Here is a 17,246-nt window from a genome sequence, read left to right as displayed (position 1 = left end):
TACATTTGATGAATAACAAACACCAATACTTGCCAGTATTTCCAAAGCTAAAATTAATCCTATTTGATTTTTAAACTACAAATTCAATTGCAATTACAGAATATAAAATATCCAGTTCCTCATATGTAGCTGAATTTTTGGCCCTTGCAAACAGACCTTTCCAGCTGGTAATGTAAAAACACAAAGAAAAGACCTTCCATCTCCCTAGTCAGCTTACACTCTTCACTCCTTTTACAGTTAGTGACGGAATTCAAAACACATTCAGGAAAATAGTTTTCACTTATAGGAAATGATATTGTGGTACAAGTCTAGAAACAGCAGAACTCACTGGGAAAATTGTCTTTACACCACTAAACTGGTGTCAGTTTTATTTCAGGTGTGAGAGTTAAAGAGAAAGGATTATTTAGTTCGAGCATTTTCAAACTGTAGGAAAAAAAAAGATGACAGCTGGGCAAAGTTCAAACAATTTTCAATACTACTGAACAGATCTCTTTAATGCATTATTTAAGTACTAGGTAGACAGCAATCTTTTTAGGAGCTGTCATTTGAAATATATTAAATTCTAAGAATGAAAATACTTTAGGAAAACTGAGAAATACTCTGTAAGAAATGAGAGGAGACTTCATGTGAGTAACTTACTGCAGTCAAATAATATACTCATTAGTCTCGTTTCTAAAAGGGATTCACCCTTTTTAGATTGACCTTCAGGTCCAGCATTCAATGTTATTTTAAAGTAAGAAGAAACTGGGGAGTGTTCAGTGTAAAAAAAAAGTAACAAAAAGAATGGTTGATACAGATTGCAAGGTGTGACATTTTTTAATGCTTTTTTTAACTGATTTTTTGGGCTTCTGAAGAAAATCTTGTATTTTCTAGCTGGTGCTAGGATTCATCACACTAGCTTAAAGAAACAGAAAAGCAGCCTATGCTAGTGGTCTTGGATCTCTTCAAAGCTAATAAAGAAAGATAAAAGCTCTGGAGAGCTACTCATCCCATTTATCTTAAACACTTGGTTATGATGGAATTAATTACTTTTTCAAAGTGTCAGTATTTATCTTTGCATGCTTCCTTCTTCCATACCTTTGCAGCTCTAGTGATTTCAGTGCATTCTGTTTCTAATTAATGGTATTAAAGAGTTCAGAGTAACAGAAAGTATGTTTATAAGCTGTTTATGCAATTAATAATTCTGCAAGGTAAAATTTTCCACAATACACATTGAAAAAGTATACTGCATATGTGTGTGTGTACCATTTAATTGGAAAATACATTTTATGCTGCGTTTGGCATTTACTTAGCTGGCTTTGTGCACACAAATTGGTTTTGGGATTGCTCATATAAATAATTACTATTAGTTTAGAAGAAAGGTGTACAGCATCTTTGTGTACTTCTCACAGTATAATTGATAGCTAATATCATTTTAAAGGAAACAATAATAAGACAATAACTGTAAGTCCAATGTATTTTTTCTTTTCCTGAGTATGAGTTGCCACCAAATGGGGAGAGAGTGAAGGATACATAATATATAAGCACCATATGTGGCTGTGTGGACTTCTTAAACTAAACTAATTCATAGATAATATAATACTCATCTTAAAATTATCTTACTCAATGTCAACAAACTAAAACAAACTATTTAAAAAGAAAAGAAAAAGAAAAGTTGATTTATAGAAAGAAAATAGCCTACAGACTCAATAATTATACTCTTCACCCAGAAATTATTAGGAGCATATTTAGTATTGCTTAGGCTATTTCAAAGAAACTTCTAAACCATATAGTGCAGCAAATAATTTTTCCACAAAGAAAAAAAGAAAAAAAGAAAAAAAAACCTAAAACAGTGTTGGTTTGTGTTTTATTTAACTTTCTAAGTTATCTATAAAAATAACTTTGACAGTTTTGAGGGTGTCTTGGAATGGGCAAGTATTGCCCCCAAGCTGCTCTCTGAAACTTTCTTAAATTGCACAATTAAAATTCACTTACTTGTCTTGAATAAGGTGGCCATTTATTTCAGGTGATATTATGTCTGTATCTTCCCCTATAATTTTCCAATCATCTATACTGAAGTTTTTGTGTTCCCACAATTTTTGACACAGTTATTCTCAGAAATACTTGATAAAGTTATGAAATACAAACACACTCCCTTTAGAAAGATGTAAAGAGAAAGTTACTTTCTCAGGCTGTATGTGAAGTTTTGGATAGAAAACAGGTGAATTACAAACTCTTTGCCAGTGTCATTATCATAGTGTCATAATACATTTTAAAAGATTTTCACTATCTTCAAGCTATTCTTGCATGTCATTAAGATCAATCCGTAAAGATGAAGAATGTATGTTCTATTGTAACCATTTCCTATGTTTTTCTGGTTATAATTTGTGCTCTGGAAACCCTGGAAGTCATGAGAATCATGAGTAAAAGTAAAATTTTAGAAGCAGTCATCATCTTTAGAGATTTTCTGAGGGTTCTTAGTGAGTCAAACATGTAACTGCTACAAGCAAAGGGAGAAGCCAGGACTTTGTATATCACAGATTCAGTTCACTGAAAAGGTAATGAATGAAAACAAGTTTCAGGACCTACCTATGTATACTTTTTTTGGGGGGGAAAAAAAAAAAGAAAAAGTTGGCAACATTTATTTTTAATAATCTTCCTGAAAAGCCCAGAAACAGATACTGGAACTTATGCTGAACCATCAGGAATTAGACAGTAAAGGACACATTCTAGACTACCTCAACACTTGTCCCTTTGTTCCCAAAGTTTACAGTGATAGCCTTCAAGTACAATCGAGAACACTGGAAAATAAATGGGTGAAAAAATGTGGTAAATTTGGTGCAAAGAAAGTGCAAAGAACTAACAGTGAAAAGTATGAACAAATGAGGATATTTAAGTATAAGTAGCATCTAAGTAGCTTGCACAGATTCACTTTATGTCCAGTGAAGGAAAAAAATGGTACTTTTAGGGAAAATACATCTCATCCTAAAATAAATATGAAAAATATAACAGACAGAATGTTGTTCAGATGCTTCGTTTATTATAGGTTTCTATAAAAAAACACCTAACTTGGCCATGATATCCACCTGGCTGTGAGATCCAGCTGTGGGTGAGAATGGTCAGCTTTGTATATCAGCCCAGAGGTACACTATGTGTCCACCCACTCTTAATGATGAAGGTCTCATTAGCATAGTGAATGGGGTTTGGAAAAAAAATTAATCTTATAAAAAAGCAGACTATGTCTGGCTAATTAATTTGTTTGGATTAAATTATTTAGCGTTTCTTGAGGAGCTGTGAGTTTTCCAGATTATTCCCATACGGGTCATAGTTGTAACAAAAAAAAGATGCGAGACCAACAGCTACTAGAAAGTCAGTTAGAGAGAACATTGAGAATACAAAACCAATTGAAATTATACTGGATGCTTTCATTTAGGAAACTGAATTGTATCTCTGATAGGGAGCAGCTGAATATCTGTTCTAAGACATGACTGACTTTTTATTCAAAGTTCAATTGTCAATTCCTTGACATAAAATGCCACTTAAAATGTCCTACAGCTCCTGGCTTCTGTTTGCCCCTCAAACAAGGCACCAATAGCCCATAAGTCTTGAGTTGTGTTTGACATACACGTGTAGAATCACATGCACTTAGCCAGAGTATAGAAGCTTATAGATAAACATCTCTATTTGGACACTTTTATCTTGAACTAAAATCCATCATAGACATCTGAAGTTTGGTGAGATGATCTACAATGTCCTGAATCTATCCTTCCTTCTTTGTTACCCTTAGCTTTAAAGGATCAAATTTCTGTACAAATCTAGATGAAACATGAGCAGTTAAAATTAAGTTCAAATCTGCAGAGACCACTTTCAGACAAGAGTGCATAAGGGGACTGAATAAAAGGGAGACAGTTTCAGTAATCTATCATCTACCTTTCCTCTAACTCCTCTTTTGAATCAATTTGTCAAGATGAATCTGCTTATGTATTTTTTCTTATAAAAATGACTCCTTTTGCTTTATAGGTTGTAAACCTGACCTATGCTTACTTAATTTTTATTAGTTATGTCTTGTAAAACATTGTAAATATATATATATCTCAGATATCTAGGGGTACATTTTTAGACCTTCATTTAATTTTAATGCAAATTTAGGGTCCAGCTGAAGGAAGAATAACTCCATTTCACCTCATTTAAATCTGCAAATATATATCTAATTTGGATCACACCTTTAAATATCATTATTCTTAAGAGAATTTATGCATACTTGTGTGCTTCTGGATGTAATTTCAAAATGCAGTTTCTACTGAACACACACACACACACACACACACACAAAACCCCTTCATGATATCTTTCCTCTTCCAAGCTTATATTCTCTTGTGTGAGCATTTTCACTGAAAAAAAAACAAAAAAAGTAATGTATGCAGATGAATAATTTTATTGATTTGGTATGAATGATTTCAGACTTAAGGTCTTAGATTAAACTGCAGGTGCAGATTCAAAGAAATAAGTGATTGGTACAGATTTGAAGCCACAAAGGGAAACTGTTGAATAAATATGAGTTCTGAATTCAGGGTGTAAGAACATTTAGGGTGTAAGAACACACAGAGTGTGGGTGAACTGCATCCTCACATTGCTCATGCTCTCTGTACTGATGTAGGAAGGCATGATGCCTACTGCTGCTTTCAGTAGTACCATTCTTTGGCTAGCTAAACCTGTGTTAAATCTGTGTTATGCTGGAAGAACTGTGAAAAATGCCACAATCCTGTAATGAAATTTAGCCTTTTGGGTTTTTTGGTTTGTTTGTTTGGTTTGGTTTGGGGTTTTTGTTTTTTTATATATATATATATAAAGAAGAAAAAAAAAAAGAGAATATAAAGATCTATGTGGTCTAAATAGTGTATGACAAAATATGGTTCCTAAAATGCAGTGCTTCCATTTATTGCTGTTAGGGTTCGTGTTATACTTACTTGTAAACAGTGTCATGATTCATTCAAAATATCTCTGATGTTATATTTATTTATCCAGGAAAGAGTGGGTGTCTGATCCCCATTTTCACTTACTGTATCAACATAAGTTATTTTTCCCTAGTTCACCCTCAGGAGAACCTGCAAATGTAAAGCAGCTACAATCCCTTGTGCATTCTGTCAAACGTCTGTCCTTTTGTCCTGTGGGTCTGGCAAGAATTATTCAATGCTTATTAAGATTTTAGGGTCTCTTTGTGATCTACTCAGAATTAATTTTATTTCATTTGCTTAGACAAGAAATCACAACAGTTATTAAATGTATTGTGTTTTCTATGCTTTTTTAGGTTAACATGGTTATGTTCTCTGAAATAATTGTGAAAATGTGAACTTTTTCTCTTTCATTGTTGAATGTTTAAATTTTAGTCATCCCAGTCTACACAAAATAGCCTTTGACTCCCTCTAAAATCAATAGTGAAATAAAGGCAGCTCAAAAGGTGGTTCATCTGACCTTATTCAAATTCTTATTTCAGGAAGATGTAAATCTTCCTTTGGAAGTGCCAATAACTCTCAATTAACTATAGAAAGAATTGATGTCATTAGCTCACTGACATATGTCTACTTCCCGTCATGCCAATCCCAGTATAGGGCAATTTATCTTTTTTTTTTTTTTATTCATCCTTTTTCCTGTAGTATTCAATGGTTCAGTCTTTCATTGCTGTGACTTACAAGTTAAAAAAACAACCAACCAACCAATCAAAAAACCCCAACAAAACAAAACAAACAATCTTCAGGAAGAATTTCTCAGGCACAGGTAATAATACATTAAAAAGTAATAAAGAAATTTGTCTTATCAGAGAGTTCATTTAAGCCATGTGCACTTAATTTTGCAGTGTGTAAAAAGGAATGGCATAGTCACACAGTAAATAAGCATTCTCAATATTTTAGTAGGTTTCTGACAAAATAGCCAATTTAAACATGAATAATGTGTATTCATTTCTTTTATTAAGAAAGAATAACTATACAGCTTTCATGACCCCTCTACTTGTCTTTAGGCTGCCTGTTGCACTACTACATGCTCCTTCTTACAGAGCTCACACAATACAATTTTCCCTTGTTTTGAAAAAGTGTTGCATTTACACATTCTATATGTCCCACATTCCTTTCACACACTTGCACTTTCTGAATGTTTTTCAGATGCTAGTAGCACATTAACATATTCCTTCACCAAGAATGGTGTAACATGCACAAGGCAGGATGTTACCCGTATGTTGAATCTATCCCACTTCACAGTAAGGAAGATAAAACCTTAAGCGTAGTTGCAAGTGTCCTAAACTTACTCATAAACCAAGTGCCCCTATCCAAGCTGTTGCTCCTGAAAGAGGAAAAGACTCATGGGAGACAGGCAAGAACATGTAATTTTCCAAGCTGCAGTGTAACAGTGTGAGAGCTGAAATCCCTGTCCCTCATTGACAATAACCAGGCTAGCTCAGTCTGGAAGCAAATGAAAGCTGTATTTACAAGCAGAACTACAATCTATGATGAAATGCAATGAATATGTACAAATATACACAATTCACAACATTTACAAATATGTACAATCAACAGAAAAGCACAACCAGGCCCCCTTTGCTTCCCCCTAAGGGGCCTTCCCCAAGGGACCCTCCCCGCCCAGCCAGAAGGACTCCCCTCAGACCCCCCTGGCAGAGGCAGAGAGTTAAGAAGCAGAGAGGCTGTTAGACTTGTCAAGGTCAGTGTATTATCTTCAGCCAGAAAAGAAGAAGCAGGCCGACAGAAGCCGAGAAGCTGAAACTGCCCAACTCCCCAACCTTGTTTTGAGTAGAGATTCTTAAACATTTCTATCTCTCCAGTGGAAATGTTTAGAATAATCATTATTTTGCTTTCTTACACCCATTATTTGCATTCTTTCACTTTCTGTGCTTGAACTTTGTGAAGAAAATTTAGAAAGTCTTAAAACTATCACATGCAGAGAAACACTACCCGGCTAGTTGTGGAAAAGGGCCCACGATAGGATAACCCAGACTGATGAGATGTACAGGTGAGTATTCCACCCCTGAAAGCCTAGGAGATTCATGGGAGTTACTGTAGATAGAGACAAGCAGGAAGTAGTGAGGCAGCCTTTGTATCCCATTGCTGCTTCTCTGAGCCATTCATCCCTCAAATAATTTAATAAGTGCTCCAATAAGAAAAAACATGTATAGTTATGATTCTCTGCTGCAAGGTATAGCACACAAAGCTTCAAACAAGGATCATAAAGATTTTTTTGGTCTCTGTGCAATACTACAATCTCTCATAAATGATTTTTTAAAAAATATTTATATATATATATATATATATATATACAAGAAAAGCCAAGGAGAGAAAAAGTGCTTGTTATAAGAGTGGTGCAGCAAATATTTTTAAATGAAACTTGTATTTTATATGGCATGGATTACATCTTTAAGACAAAAGTGTCATAGGCACCAGTCATTCTAAAGTACTATTAAATATTTCTAGGCTTGTTCTCCAGTATACCTCTGAGGTTTCATTTGAGCTTTGAAACTTTATCTGTTCAGGGTCACCTTTTTCAAGACATTCTGATTGTCAAAGGGATACATGGAAGATTTGATTTGATTTATCATTTCTTTTTATAAGTGTTCATTTTGTAGGGTCTTATTAGTAAATCATCTCTAACAGTAATGCACAGACATAAAGAAATTGAAATTATCCAAACTTTAAGCCATATAAACCCAAAATATTTTTTTTTACCACCAGTTATCTAAGAAGAGTTATTAGTAGTTTTTGATGAAGCAGTGCAAAATATTTATTTCCTGTGATCACAATGAACAAAGGGACACCCTAGTTTTCAACAGGATCTGATTCATTCCCCTCGTCTCTCATTAACTAATATAGATTTTATTATGATAAATAAGAAGTCGCAGGAAGTCTAAACGGTGTTATTTCTCTTCTTGGAACCCTTAATACATTCACAAAAGGGCTACAGAAAGCTATTTCCCTTTGAAAAGTTCATATGAGGGTGTTTTTTTTTTTTAGATAAGTTTTTGGCTGTATGAATGATAGTTTGCATTATTTGCAATACTATAGCTTTATGATTTTTATTTATTTAGTCATTTCTTGATCTGGATGACCACACTATTACAAGTGTACAGTAGCACTATCTTGAAGCAGAGCAGGAGCACAGACAGGAAAAAGAACTGATGAAGAATTATTAAAAACTAAAGCAAACAAAAATAAAATCAAAGCTTAAACTTGATTTTCAAGCAAGAAAACAGGACAGATTAGGGATTTTCCTGCACTAGGAAGACTTTATTTAAACCAAGGGAGACCAACAACCTATAAAATGTCAGGCCTTGCCTTTTTAAAAGGTTGGCTGCATCCAGACTCACCATTAATGTCAAGACATTGAATGGGGAGAGTACTGCTTAGATTGACCAAGTGCCTGCCAAGAACCAGTCTCACAATTTAATTGTTCAGTTGATGCAATTCCAGTGCTTGGAGACCTGCCCTGGCACTGTGTAGCTTCCTAATATATGAGCAGCCAAAATACCTATATGTGCTTCCACAAGAGGAGAAATGATTTGTACTTGTCAGAGAAATTCCTTTCCAAAACCCAGTTGCCTAGCCTCTTGTAGTGATAATGTGCAGGCTGGCAGAAAAATTTATCTAGACTGCATTTCAAAGACTTAGCTCAGAAAATGTGATTCAGGAATGCCACCATATACTATTTGATTCAGTTCACCTCCACCCCAATTATGCCATCTCCAACCATATTTACTCCCCAAAATGACTAGACAGGCTTAATCATAACTCATGACATTTTGTGGTTGGGGGAGACAGGGAGGGTGGATTTTTTGGGGTTTGGAGTTTGGGGTTGGATTTGGGATTTTTTTGTTTGTTTTATGAATCTAAACATTATGTCTCTTCCTGGACTCCTGAAACAAACTCTATTTATATATATGTATGTGTGTGTGTGTGTATCATCTATCTATCTCTCTATCTCTCTATCTCTCTATCTATCTATCTATCTATCTATCTATCTATCTATCTATCTATCTATCTATCTATCATCTATCTATCATTTATCTATCTATCGTCTATCTATCTATCATCTATCTATTAAACCCCACTACTCTAGGAATTTATACTAGACTGTACTGTTGCATACTCTCACCTTTGGATTTGTATAAACCTCCTCCACCCAGAACCACCTGTCTGTACTTGTAAGGCAAGGAAAATTCTGTTGCTCCATTAGTAGCTGTTGAACTGCCACACATTACAAGCCTGGCACTGTACATGAATGGAAATCAGTGCCAATTATGTTTTTACTCTGGGTTTGAAATTGCAGCAATTTGGGTTCTGCCTGCTAAGCAGTGGGGTTCTTTCTGTAGTGGTGCAGGTCAGACAGATTTTGGCAAGATTAGTTGTCCCCCAGCATGCATTTAAGCCTAGTAACGTCATAATACAGTGAGTCTTACCTTCAGGGGAGAAATAAAATATAAATCACTTCTAAGTAGCAATGCTTAAATGTGGTGTATCATAGAATGTGAAAATGTCAGTCAGAAACCCTGGAGATTGATAATAACATGATGTTTATAGCGTGGGCCATTAAATCTATCACAGAAATCCAGCTTAGAGGTCACTCGAAGTAATATTCATGCTATGTTTGTTTCAATGTTGCAACAAATGGACAAAAAGAAATTTAGCTGTGGTTCTATTCCTCTGTGGTAAAGGGACTTTGTGTTACTGAATTTAAACCACGTTCTGTGTTCAAACTTGAACATAGAAGATTTCACCTCAACATGGGGAGAAACTTCTTTACAGTGAGGGTGACAGAGCACTGGAACAGGCTGCCTAGGGGAGTTGTGGAGTCTCCTTCTCTGGAGACTTTCAAAACCCACCTGGATGCATTCCTGTGCAGACTACCCTAAATGATCCTGCTCTGGAAGGGAAGCTGGACTTGATGATCTCTTGAGGTCCCTTCCAACCTCTGATACATTATGATACTGTGAAAAACATTTCTTTATTACAAAAAAACACATTACCTGTTAAAAAAAATGGTAAAATTAGAGGTTGTTCATTAAAGATGCCGGGTGTGGTTTTTTGATGTTGTTGTTTTCTTTAATGTGTTTAGTTTACAAAAATGTAACAAATGTTTACATTGTTTCCCTGAGCCTTATTTTGAGATCTTTCCCATGTTTTTTCTCCTGTAGTTTCCACATCTACCATTACATTGCTTTTGAATGTTGCCAGTGAAATTGATTGGAAAAACTTTCAGAACTGTTTTGACTTTGTGCTGACAAACTCTGGCAGATAAAACCACCCTTCCAAACACAAAGATCCTGACAGACACTGGACAAAGGGCTAGGAGCTGAGAAGGATCATCTTGAGGTCTTCAGACATTAATTGATGGCTCTGGACCCAGAAGTTCAGACCTGGTTTTGTGTTGCTGGAAGGACACATCCATCCAAATAATTAAGAAAGTGACTGCAGCTCACACTCAACAGGGTATAAATGAAGTCCTGATACAGAGAGAGATGTTTCTCCACACAGCCTGGCCCTTGGATCTGCTCCCTTTAGATTGGGACCTTGTCTGAGGAGTCCTCACCTCCCACTTTGGCGAGTGTATATGTTTTGGGTGCCCGTGGGGAGATTTTTTGTTTTCCGAGTGAGTGTACATTTTGGTTCATCTTTCCCTAGACAGTTTAACTGGCTGTGCAACAGCATATTCCCCACTGACATCTGAACCTGTAATTTTATTGTGTCAGAAGGAATGCAGAGCAATTACAATAAATCCACAGTTTTCAGATGGCTGTTGCTGTCTGTTTTGTGGGTGCCTCTGTGACACACACAGCTGGATGGATCTATGTAGCACAGTGAACCCTTTGGTAACTTCCATAAGCATTTAACACCGGATTGCACAGACTTACAGAAAAAAAATATGGGAGAGAGCAATATACTCCTTTTCCTTGAAATAGCTTTTCCATTCTTTAGTTTCTTTAACTCAGGTTACATATCTCAAACACATAGATTGCTGATTAAGCTTTACAAAATCTGAACCACTGGATTCATTTTCAGTACTTAAGTGGCACTGAGAGCTATGAAATTCTTGAGAAAGCTTTTTCTCAGACAAATATTTTTGACACAAGCTCAAGATAGGAGGAAATATGATTATGAATATACGATGTATGATGTCTATAAAACCCCAGCAGCTTAGTGAGAATGGTGAAATGATGAGAACTTGTACATAGTTAATTAATTTTCTGGTATGTATTTTGTAAATTAAGATATGCCTAAATGCTTAGATAAACATTTCAAAATAGCAGAGCTGCTGTTTAGGAAGGGAGAAGTTAGATGGAAGTTTAAGTTGATTTACTGGGAAAGCAGTAGACTATGCTGACAGCTCTTTAAACCTGAGATGTTTAAATAGTGTTTCATTTATATTCTCATAAACAACCAGTGCCAGTCAAAATTAGAATATAGCCAGTCTCCCTAAATTGAAAGGAAAAAAAAGATGCAGTTGAAGGAAAAGTCCAAGAAAATGTTCAGACATTTAATTTGCACTCAATAATGACTTATTAACCTCCAGGTTTATTTGGGTGCTTTCTGAAATAGTACTTTGGAAATGAAAAACTGTTGAGTTGGCACCTTAGCTTTGCTCAGATAAAGGTTGTTGTTTTCATTGTAAACCTGTCTCAAGTTTAAAGTGGATTCAAAGGTTTGTAACAAACAGCTAGGTCTTTTATTTCCACAGAGATAGCATGTCCAAATAAAGTAGTGCTTGCCTGCAAAGTCTTTGGATGACAGCAACATTTGCCAGTGAAAGAAGCATGGTTATGCTTTCTACCTACAAGAGTCAATTTGAAGAATTGGTATTGTCAAGTGTTGGAAAAGAGATTTGCTAGCCTTATAAGAGTGTTAGTGGAAACTAAGTAGGTGGTAGAAGAAAAGCCATCAACTTAAAGGAACTGCATATTATTACCATTTACTGGGTTTTCATATGTTACAAGTAAAAAACCAAACATGTATATATATGATGTGCAAATACATAGAGATATTAATGTGAGAGATTTTTTTTTTTTTGGTGAACTCTCTGCAGACTTTATTTCTTTTCTCTCATTTAGTCAGAGATATAAAAAGTGTTAAATGTCAATATTTAAAGAATCTTGATCAGAGTATAAGTGATGTTGAATTCATAGAGGATGTTGATAAACAGTCAGCTGAATCGCTAGTGGAGAATGGAGAGAGAACAGTTTTAAGGAGAAGGACTTGAGAGTGTTGATAAGAAGTAAAATATAAATCAGAAATGCGTGGTCGCAGCCCAGGAAGCCTACTTTATACTGGGCTGCATCAAAAGAAGTGTGACCATCAGGTTGAAGGAGGTGAAACTGGTGAGGGGTCTGGAGCACAAGCCCTGTGAGGAGAGGCTTGGGGAGCAGGGGGTGTTTAGCCTGGAGAAGAGGAGGCCCAGGGGAGTCCTTATTGCTGTCTACAACTACCTGAAGGCTGGTTATAGCCAGGTAGGGGTTGGTCTCTTCTCCCAGGCAACCAGCAACAGAACAAGAGGACACAGTCTCAAGCTGTGCAAGGGGAAGTTTAAGCTTGATCTTAGAAAAAAGTTCTTCACAGAAAGAGTGACTGCCCATTGGAATGGGCTGCCTAAGGAGGTGGTGGGATCAGCATCCCTGGAGGTGTTTGAGAAAAGCCTGGATGAGGCACTTAGTGCCATGGTTTAGTTGATAAGATGGTGTTGGGTGATCAGTTGGACTTGGTGATCTTGAGGTCTCTTCGAACCTGGTTGGTACTGTAATTCTCTTCTTCCATTCATATCTTGTGACCCCCTGTGGAGTCTGGGTGCAGCTGTAGAATCCTCAACACAACAAGGGCATGGAACTAGGTTATTGTTAAGGTTCCTTCTAACCCAGTCACTCTATGATTCTATAATCCCAGGTATGCATTCTAACTTTCACCATTTCTCCAATAAAAATAAATGTTCTGTGGATCAAGTGATTGATTATTGCTTTAAGTTTACAGTTATACTGTGCAGAGGGTGCTGCCTGGCATATGATATAGCTGTGCAAAGCAAAAGACTGATCAGTGCTCTCTGTATGCATAAGAAATAGAGACATTTCATGAACAAGTAGTACCCATGAGATTGCTTATCTTTCTGATCACTCATTTTGAATTTGACCATTATGAATGTATCTGTACTATTTTGTCACAGTCCAGTTGCTCATACCACCAGCATACAATATTTGTTTGCTACTGACCTCCCTGTTTGTATTTGTGGAATAACAGGAGGATGGAGGAGGGGACAGTACTGGCAGTACATTAAGTTTTGTTCCTATTTGTAGGAGCGATAAGGACAAATACAAGCAATTTGTGCCATTTCTTTTTCACTCAGTCTTATTAAGGTACTTCAATAATATTAAGGTACTCCAATAAACCTTGCAACCACCAGACAGACACTGACCTAATCAACAGGAAAGTGATTTTCAGGACAAACACTTGGTCAGGGTCACAAGTTGCTATGCCTGTGAAACAGCCTATGTGATAATGACTCTTCTTACTGAACTTGTGCTTTGTTTCCTTGTTGTACACTGGGTGCTTCTGAATAGTTAATTTTGTATGTTTTTTGTTTGTTTGCTTTAACTAAGTTTGCAATAGGAATAACTTTTAATTAAATGCAATCAGATTTTGAATATTAAGCTCAAACCTCAGTAAATTAGTTTTCAGACTGGAATAAGAGAAGTTCAACCCATAGGAAAACTAGATTTGATATAATACTTACTAGGTCTGATTTTGTTCCCAGACAAGACTGTGTCTGTAAACAGTTTTAAATGCATGTAGACTATGTCTATCTGTTGGGAAATGTAAGCTATATTTTCCTTTACCTATTCCATTGGAAAATACCTGGTATACAGTAGAGGCAGGTTTTCAGCATGATGTTGCATCCATGTAGCTCCATCTCTTCCTTTCCTCTAATAATAATAACAATTTAAATGTTAATATCCTACAAAAAATAGTGAACTATAAAACTTAAATCAGAAACTACATTTTGGGTTGCTTTTTCTGCCTTTAGGGTGTATTGAAAACTTAGTATTAAGATATAAATATCAGCTCTGTGAACATGTGGCTGAAATGCAAAAATCTATATTCACCAAATAGAGTTTGAAAAAAAAAATATTGTGGAAAAGAAAAAATTCTCCACTTCCTCAAATGACCAATCTGATGCTAAAAACACACACAGAGTAAGGGGATTAATATGAATCCTGCATATCCTGTTATTTGCTCTTTTTCCCTTAGAGAAAAATTCTACTTTGTATGTAAAGATATCTTCCTGATGAAATTTTCACTGAATCCAATCCACCTTCTACCACAAAACTGTTGGTAAAGGTTAACTGAGAATGTTATGAGTAAAAGCTATGTAGTCCTCTTCTCCCCTTATTTTATTTCTTTTTTAATAATCTCTAATCTTAATGATCCTTTGCTCCAAATGAAGCTTGAAATAAATATGAATATAAAATACCCAGTTCATGGTCTTTGCAAATTGTCACATTATTGCAAGAATATGTATTAAACATAATCACTGAAGCATAAGTTTGCATGGATTATAAAGTTTATATATGTTTCACAGGAGACACTGCTGTTACTCATCACAGTTTTATGTCAGGGTTTTATACAAGTTCAAGTCCATTGACTTTACTGGAGTTTCTCCAAGTTTTAAACCAGTACAAGTGAAAGCAAGCAAGCAAAGTGATAAACAATAACTATTCTTTTTGCAGTTATGTTAAATATTTTTTGTCAATAATATGTTTCAAATGAGATTTTTATTTGAGAATTTCTGCACCTGAAGGGAATTCTACACTAGAGAACAAATTCATTATCCTGTACTTAAGTCATTTTCAAATACTTTGTTATTTAGAGCATATACTATTTTGAAGGTTTCTATGTAATATTACTGTAAAAACTTGAACCCCAAATTCTAGGTACCAGATTATATGTCTAATTCTAAAAATATAATTTAGAAATAATTGAAGCATGACTCGTTTCTATTCAAGGTATGTATTTACTGTGTCTTGTACCATGTCTTTTTGTAGTGATTTAAAGATATTCCTAGCTGACTGCACTTAAGAAGGAGAAAAAGGAGGTGGAACGTTTCAAATAATCAGTCCCAATAGCTGTGGTTTATAGGTACTGGTTAATACTTTTACTGTATTTGGATAGACTATATGTGAATGAATGATTTCTTTTTCCTAAGTATTAGATTGATCAGTATCAAGGACATAACTTTGATTTGAAATAAGTGTGATAATCCTGATGTACTAATTAAATCAGTCTTGAATAAAGGTAGTTAATAAAGGAGTAATGTTTTTGATGCTTAGTATGAAGGTTTTTGAATTATTCTAGTGTCTTTTCAGATATACCTTCTACCTTCACTGATTCTTTTTTGATCTTGCAGAATTCACAAGTACAAACAAATTTAATGTTTGTTTTAGAGTAGAGTTAATACAGCCTGTGTAACCTGTAATTGGAAACAGATGATACCTGAAAAGGAATATTTCCAATTTTTCTAATTTCTCATGAAAGGGACGACTGAATATTTGAGCAGTTATTTCAGTGTTTTATTTTGTCCTAACCTCTTAGGCTTTGCTAACAGTATTAAATTACATGGTTCTAGGTCAATGACTCAGGCTATTAATTATATTTCTTGTTCTGTGATATTGTTGAAAATATACTTGGTTCAGTTTTTTGGCATGAGTCATCCAAAAAAATTTACAAAATTCCCATACACAGCTTTGGAGCTAGCACTGGCCAGGTGCCATGTCCCCTAGGCAGTGTGGATGTGGTTTCCATATAATGGAGAATTAGGGGATGTTCTGGACTAGAGATCTGAACAGATCATGTAGGTAACCTCAGGGACGCAGAACAAGATCTTCTGTTCATTTACAAGCAGATACTTAGCTGCATGGCCCACACTCTTCTGGAGAGCATTGTAACCCATAACCTTACCTTAGTAGTGCTGTAGGCTTCCATGAGGAAAGGTACTCTCCTGTATGCTGTATTTTGATTTTCTTAGGAAAGATGTTGAATTGCTGGAGCATGTCCAGAGAAGGGCAACGAGGCTGGTGAGAGGCCTTGAGCACAAGCCCTGTGAGGAGAGGCTGAGGGAGCTGGGACTGTTTAGCCTGGAGAAGAGGAGGCTCAGGGGAGACCTCATTGCTGTCTACAACTACCTGAAGGGAGGTTGTAGCCAGGAGGGGGTTGGTCTCTTCTCCCAGGCAACCAGCACCAGAACAAGAGGACACAGTCTCAAGCTGCACCAGGGGAGGTTTAGGCTCGAGGTGAGGAGAAAGTTCTTCACAGAGAGAGTGGTTGGCCATTGGAATGTGCTGCCCAGGGAGGTGGTGGAGTTATCGTCCCTGCAGGTGTTCAAGGGGGGACTGGACGTGGCACTTGGTGCCATAGGTTAGATAGTCATGAGGTGTAGGGTGACAGGTTGGACTCGATAATCCTTGAGGTCTCTTCCAACCTTCTTGATTCTATGATTCTATGATTCTATTCAATGATTCCTTTTTATGTCCTATGAATTAAATAGAAAATTTATATAAATAAGATCAAAATTACAGAAGCACAGAGATATGGTTCAAGTCCAACACAATTACTGAATGACCATTATCAATCTCCAGACATCTTTCTGTTAGACTTTTAAAAACAATTCATTTCTTAATAGCATTATAGTCATTATTTTGGTAAATATATTGGCGTGTACAGCCACATTAGCTAAACAATTGTATGTTATTGCTTCAAATTCCCCCATAACTATCTCTCTTGGTAGCTTTGCTGCTTTTCTCAATCAAACTGTAGCCTGCATGTCTATGAAGACTAAACTGCCTGCTTTATTCCCTGAAGTACAAATTTAGGTAAGTAGAATACAATTACATTGATTGAAATTTGGCCCAAGCAGCATTAGTTTTCCTGGTGAGATTTTTGCCTCTGTAACAATGCATTAATCTTTCATTAGATGCATTGTCAATATCTAAGTCCGAAGCATGGAGTATGGATGTGTACTGAAGCATTCTACAAGTGTTTCAAAAGAAAAATAAGTGAATTAGAAACAGTCTTAATAGTCTCAGTGGAACAGATTCCCAGGAGAGCTTCATTAAAATTGCACCCTCTAAAAATACATATTGAAAATGCAACCATTCAAAATCTTCAGATACATTATTAAACACTATCATGCAAATGAATAATTTACAATTAATAACCAAATGGTATAATTAAAAA

This window comes from Indicator indicator, chromosome 9, assembly GCF_027791375.1.
Source record: "Indicator indicator isolate 239-I01 chromosome 9, UM_Iind_1.1, whole genome shotgun sequence".
NCBI classification, from domain to species: Eukaryota; Metazoa; Chordata; class Aves; order Piciformes; family Indicatoridae; genus Indicator; species Indicator indicator.
This window is presented reverse-complemented; position numbering follows the sequence as displayed.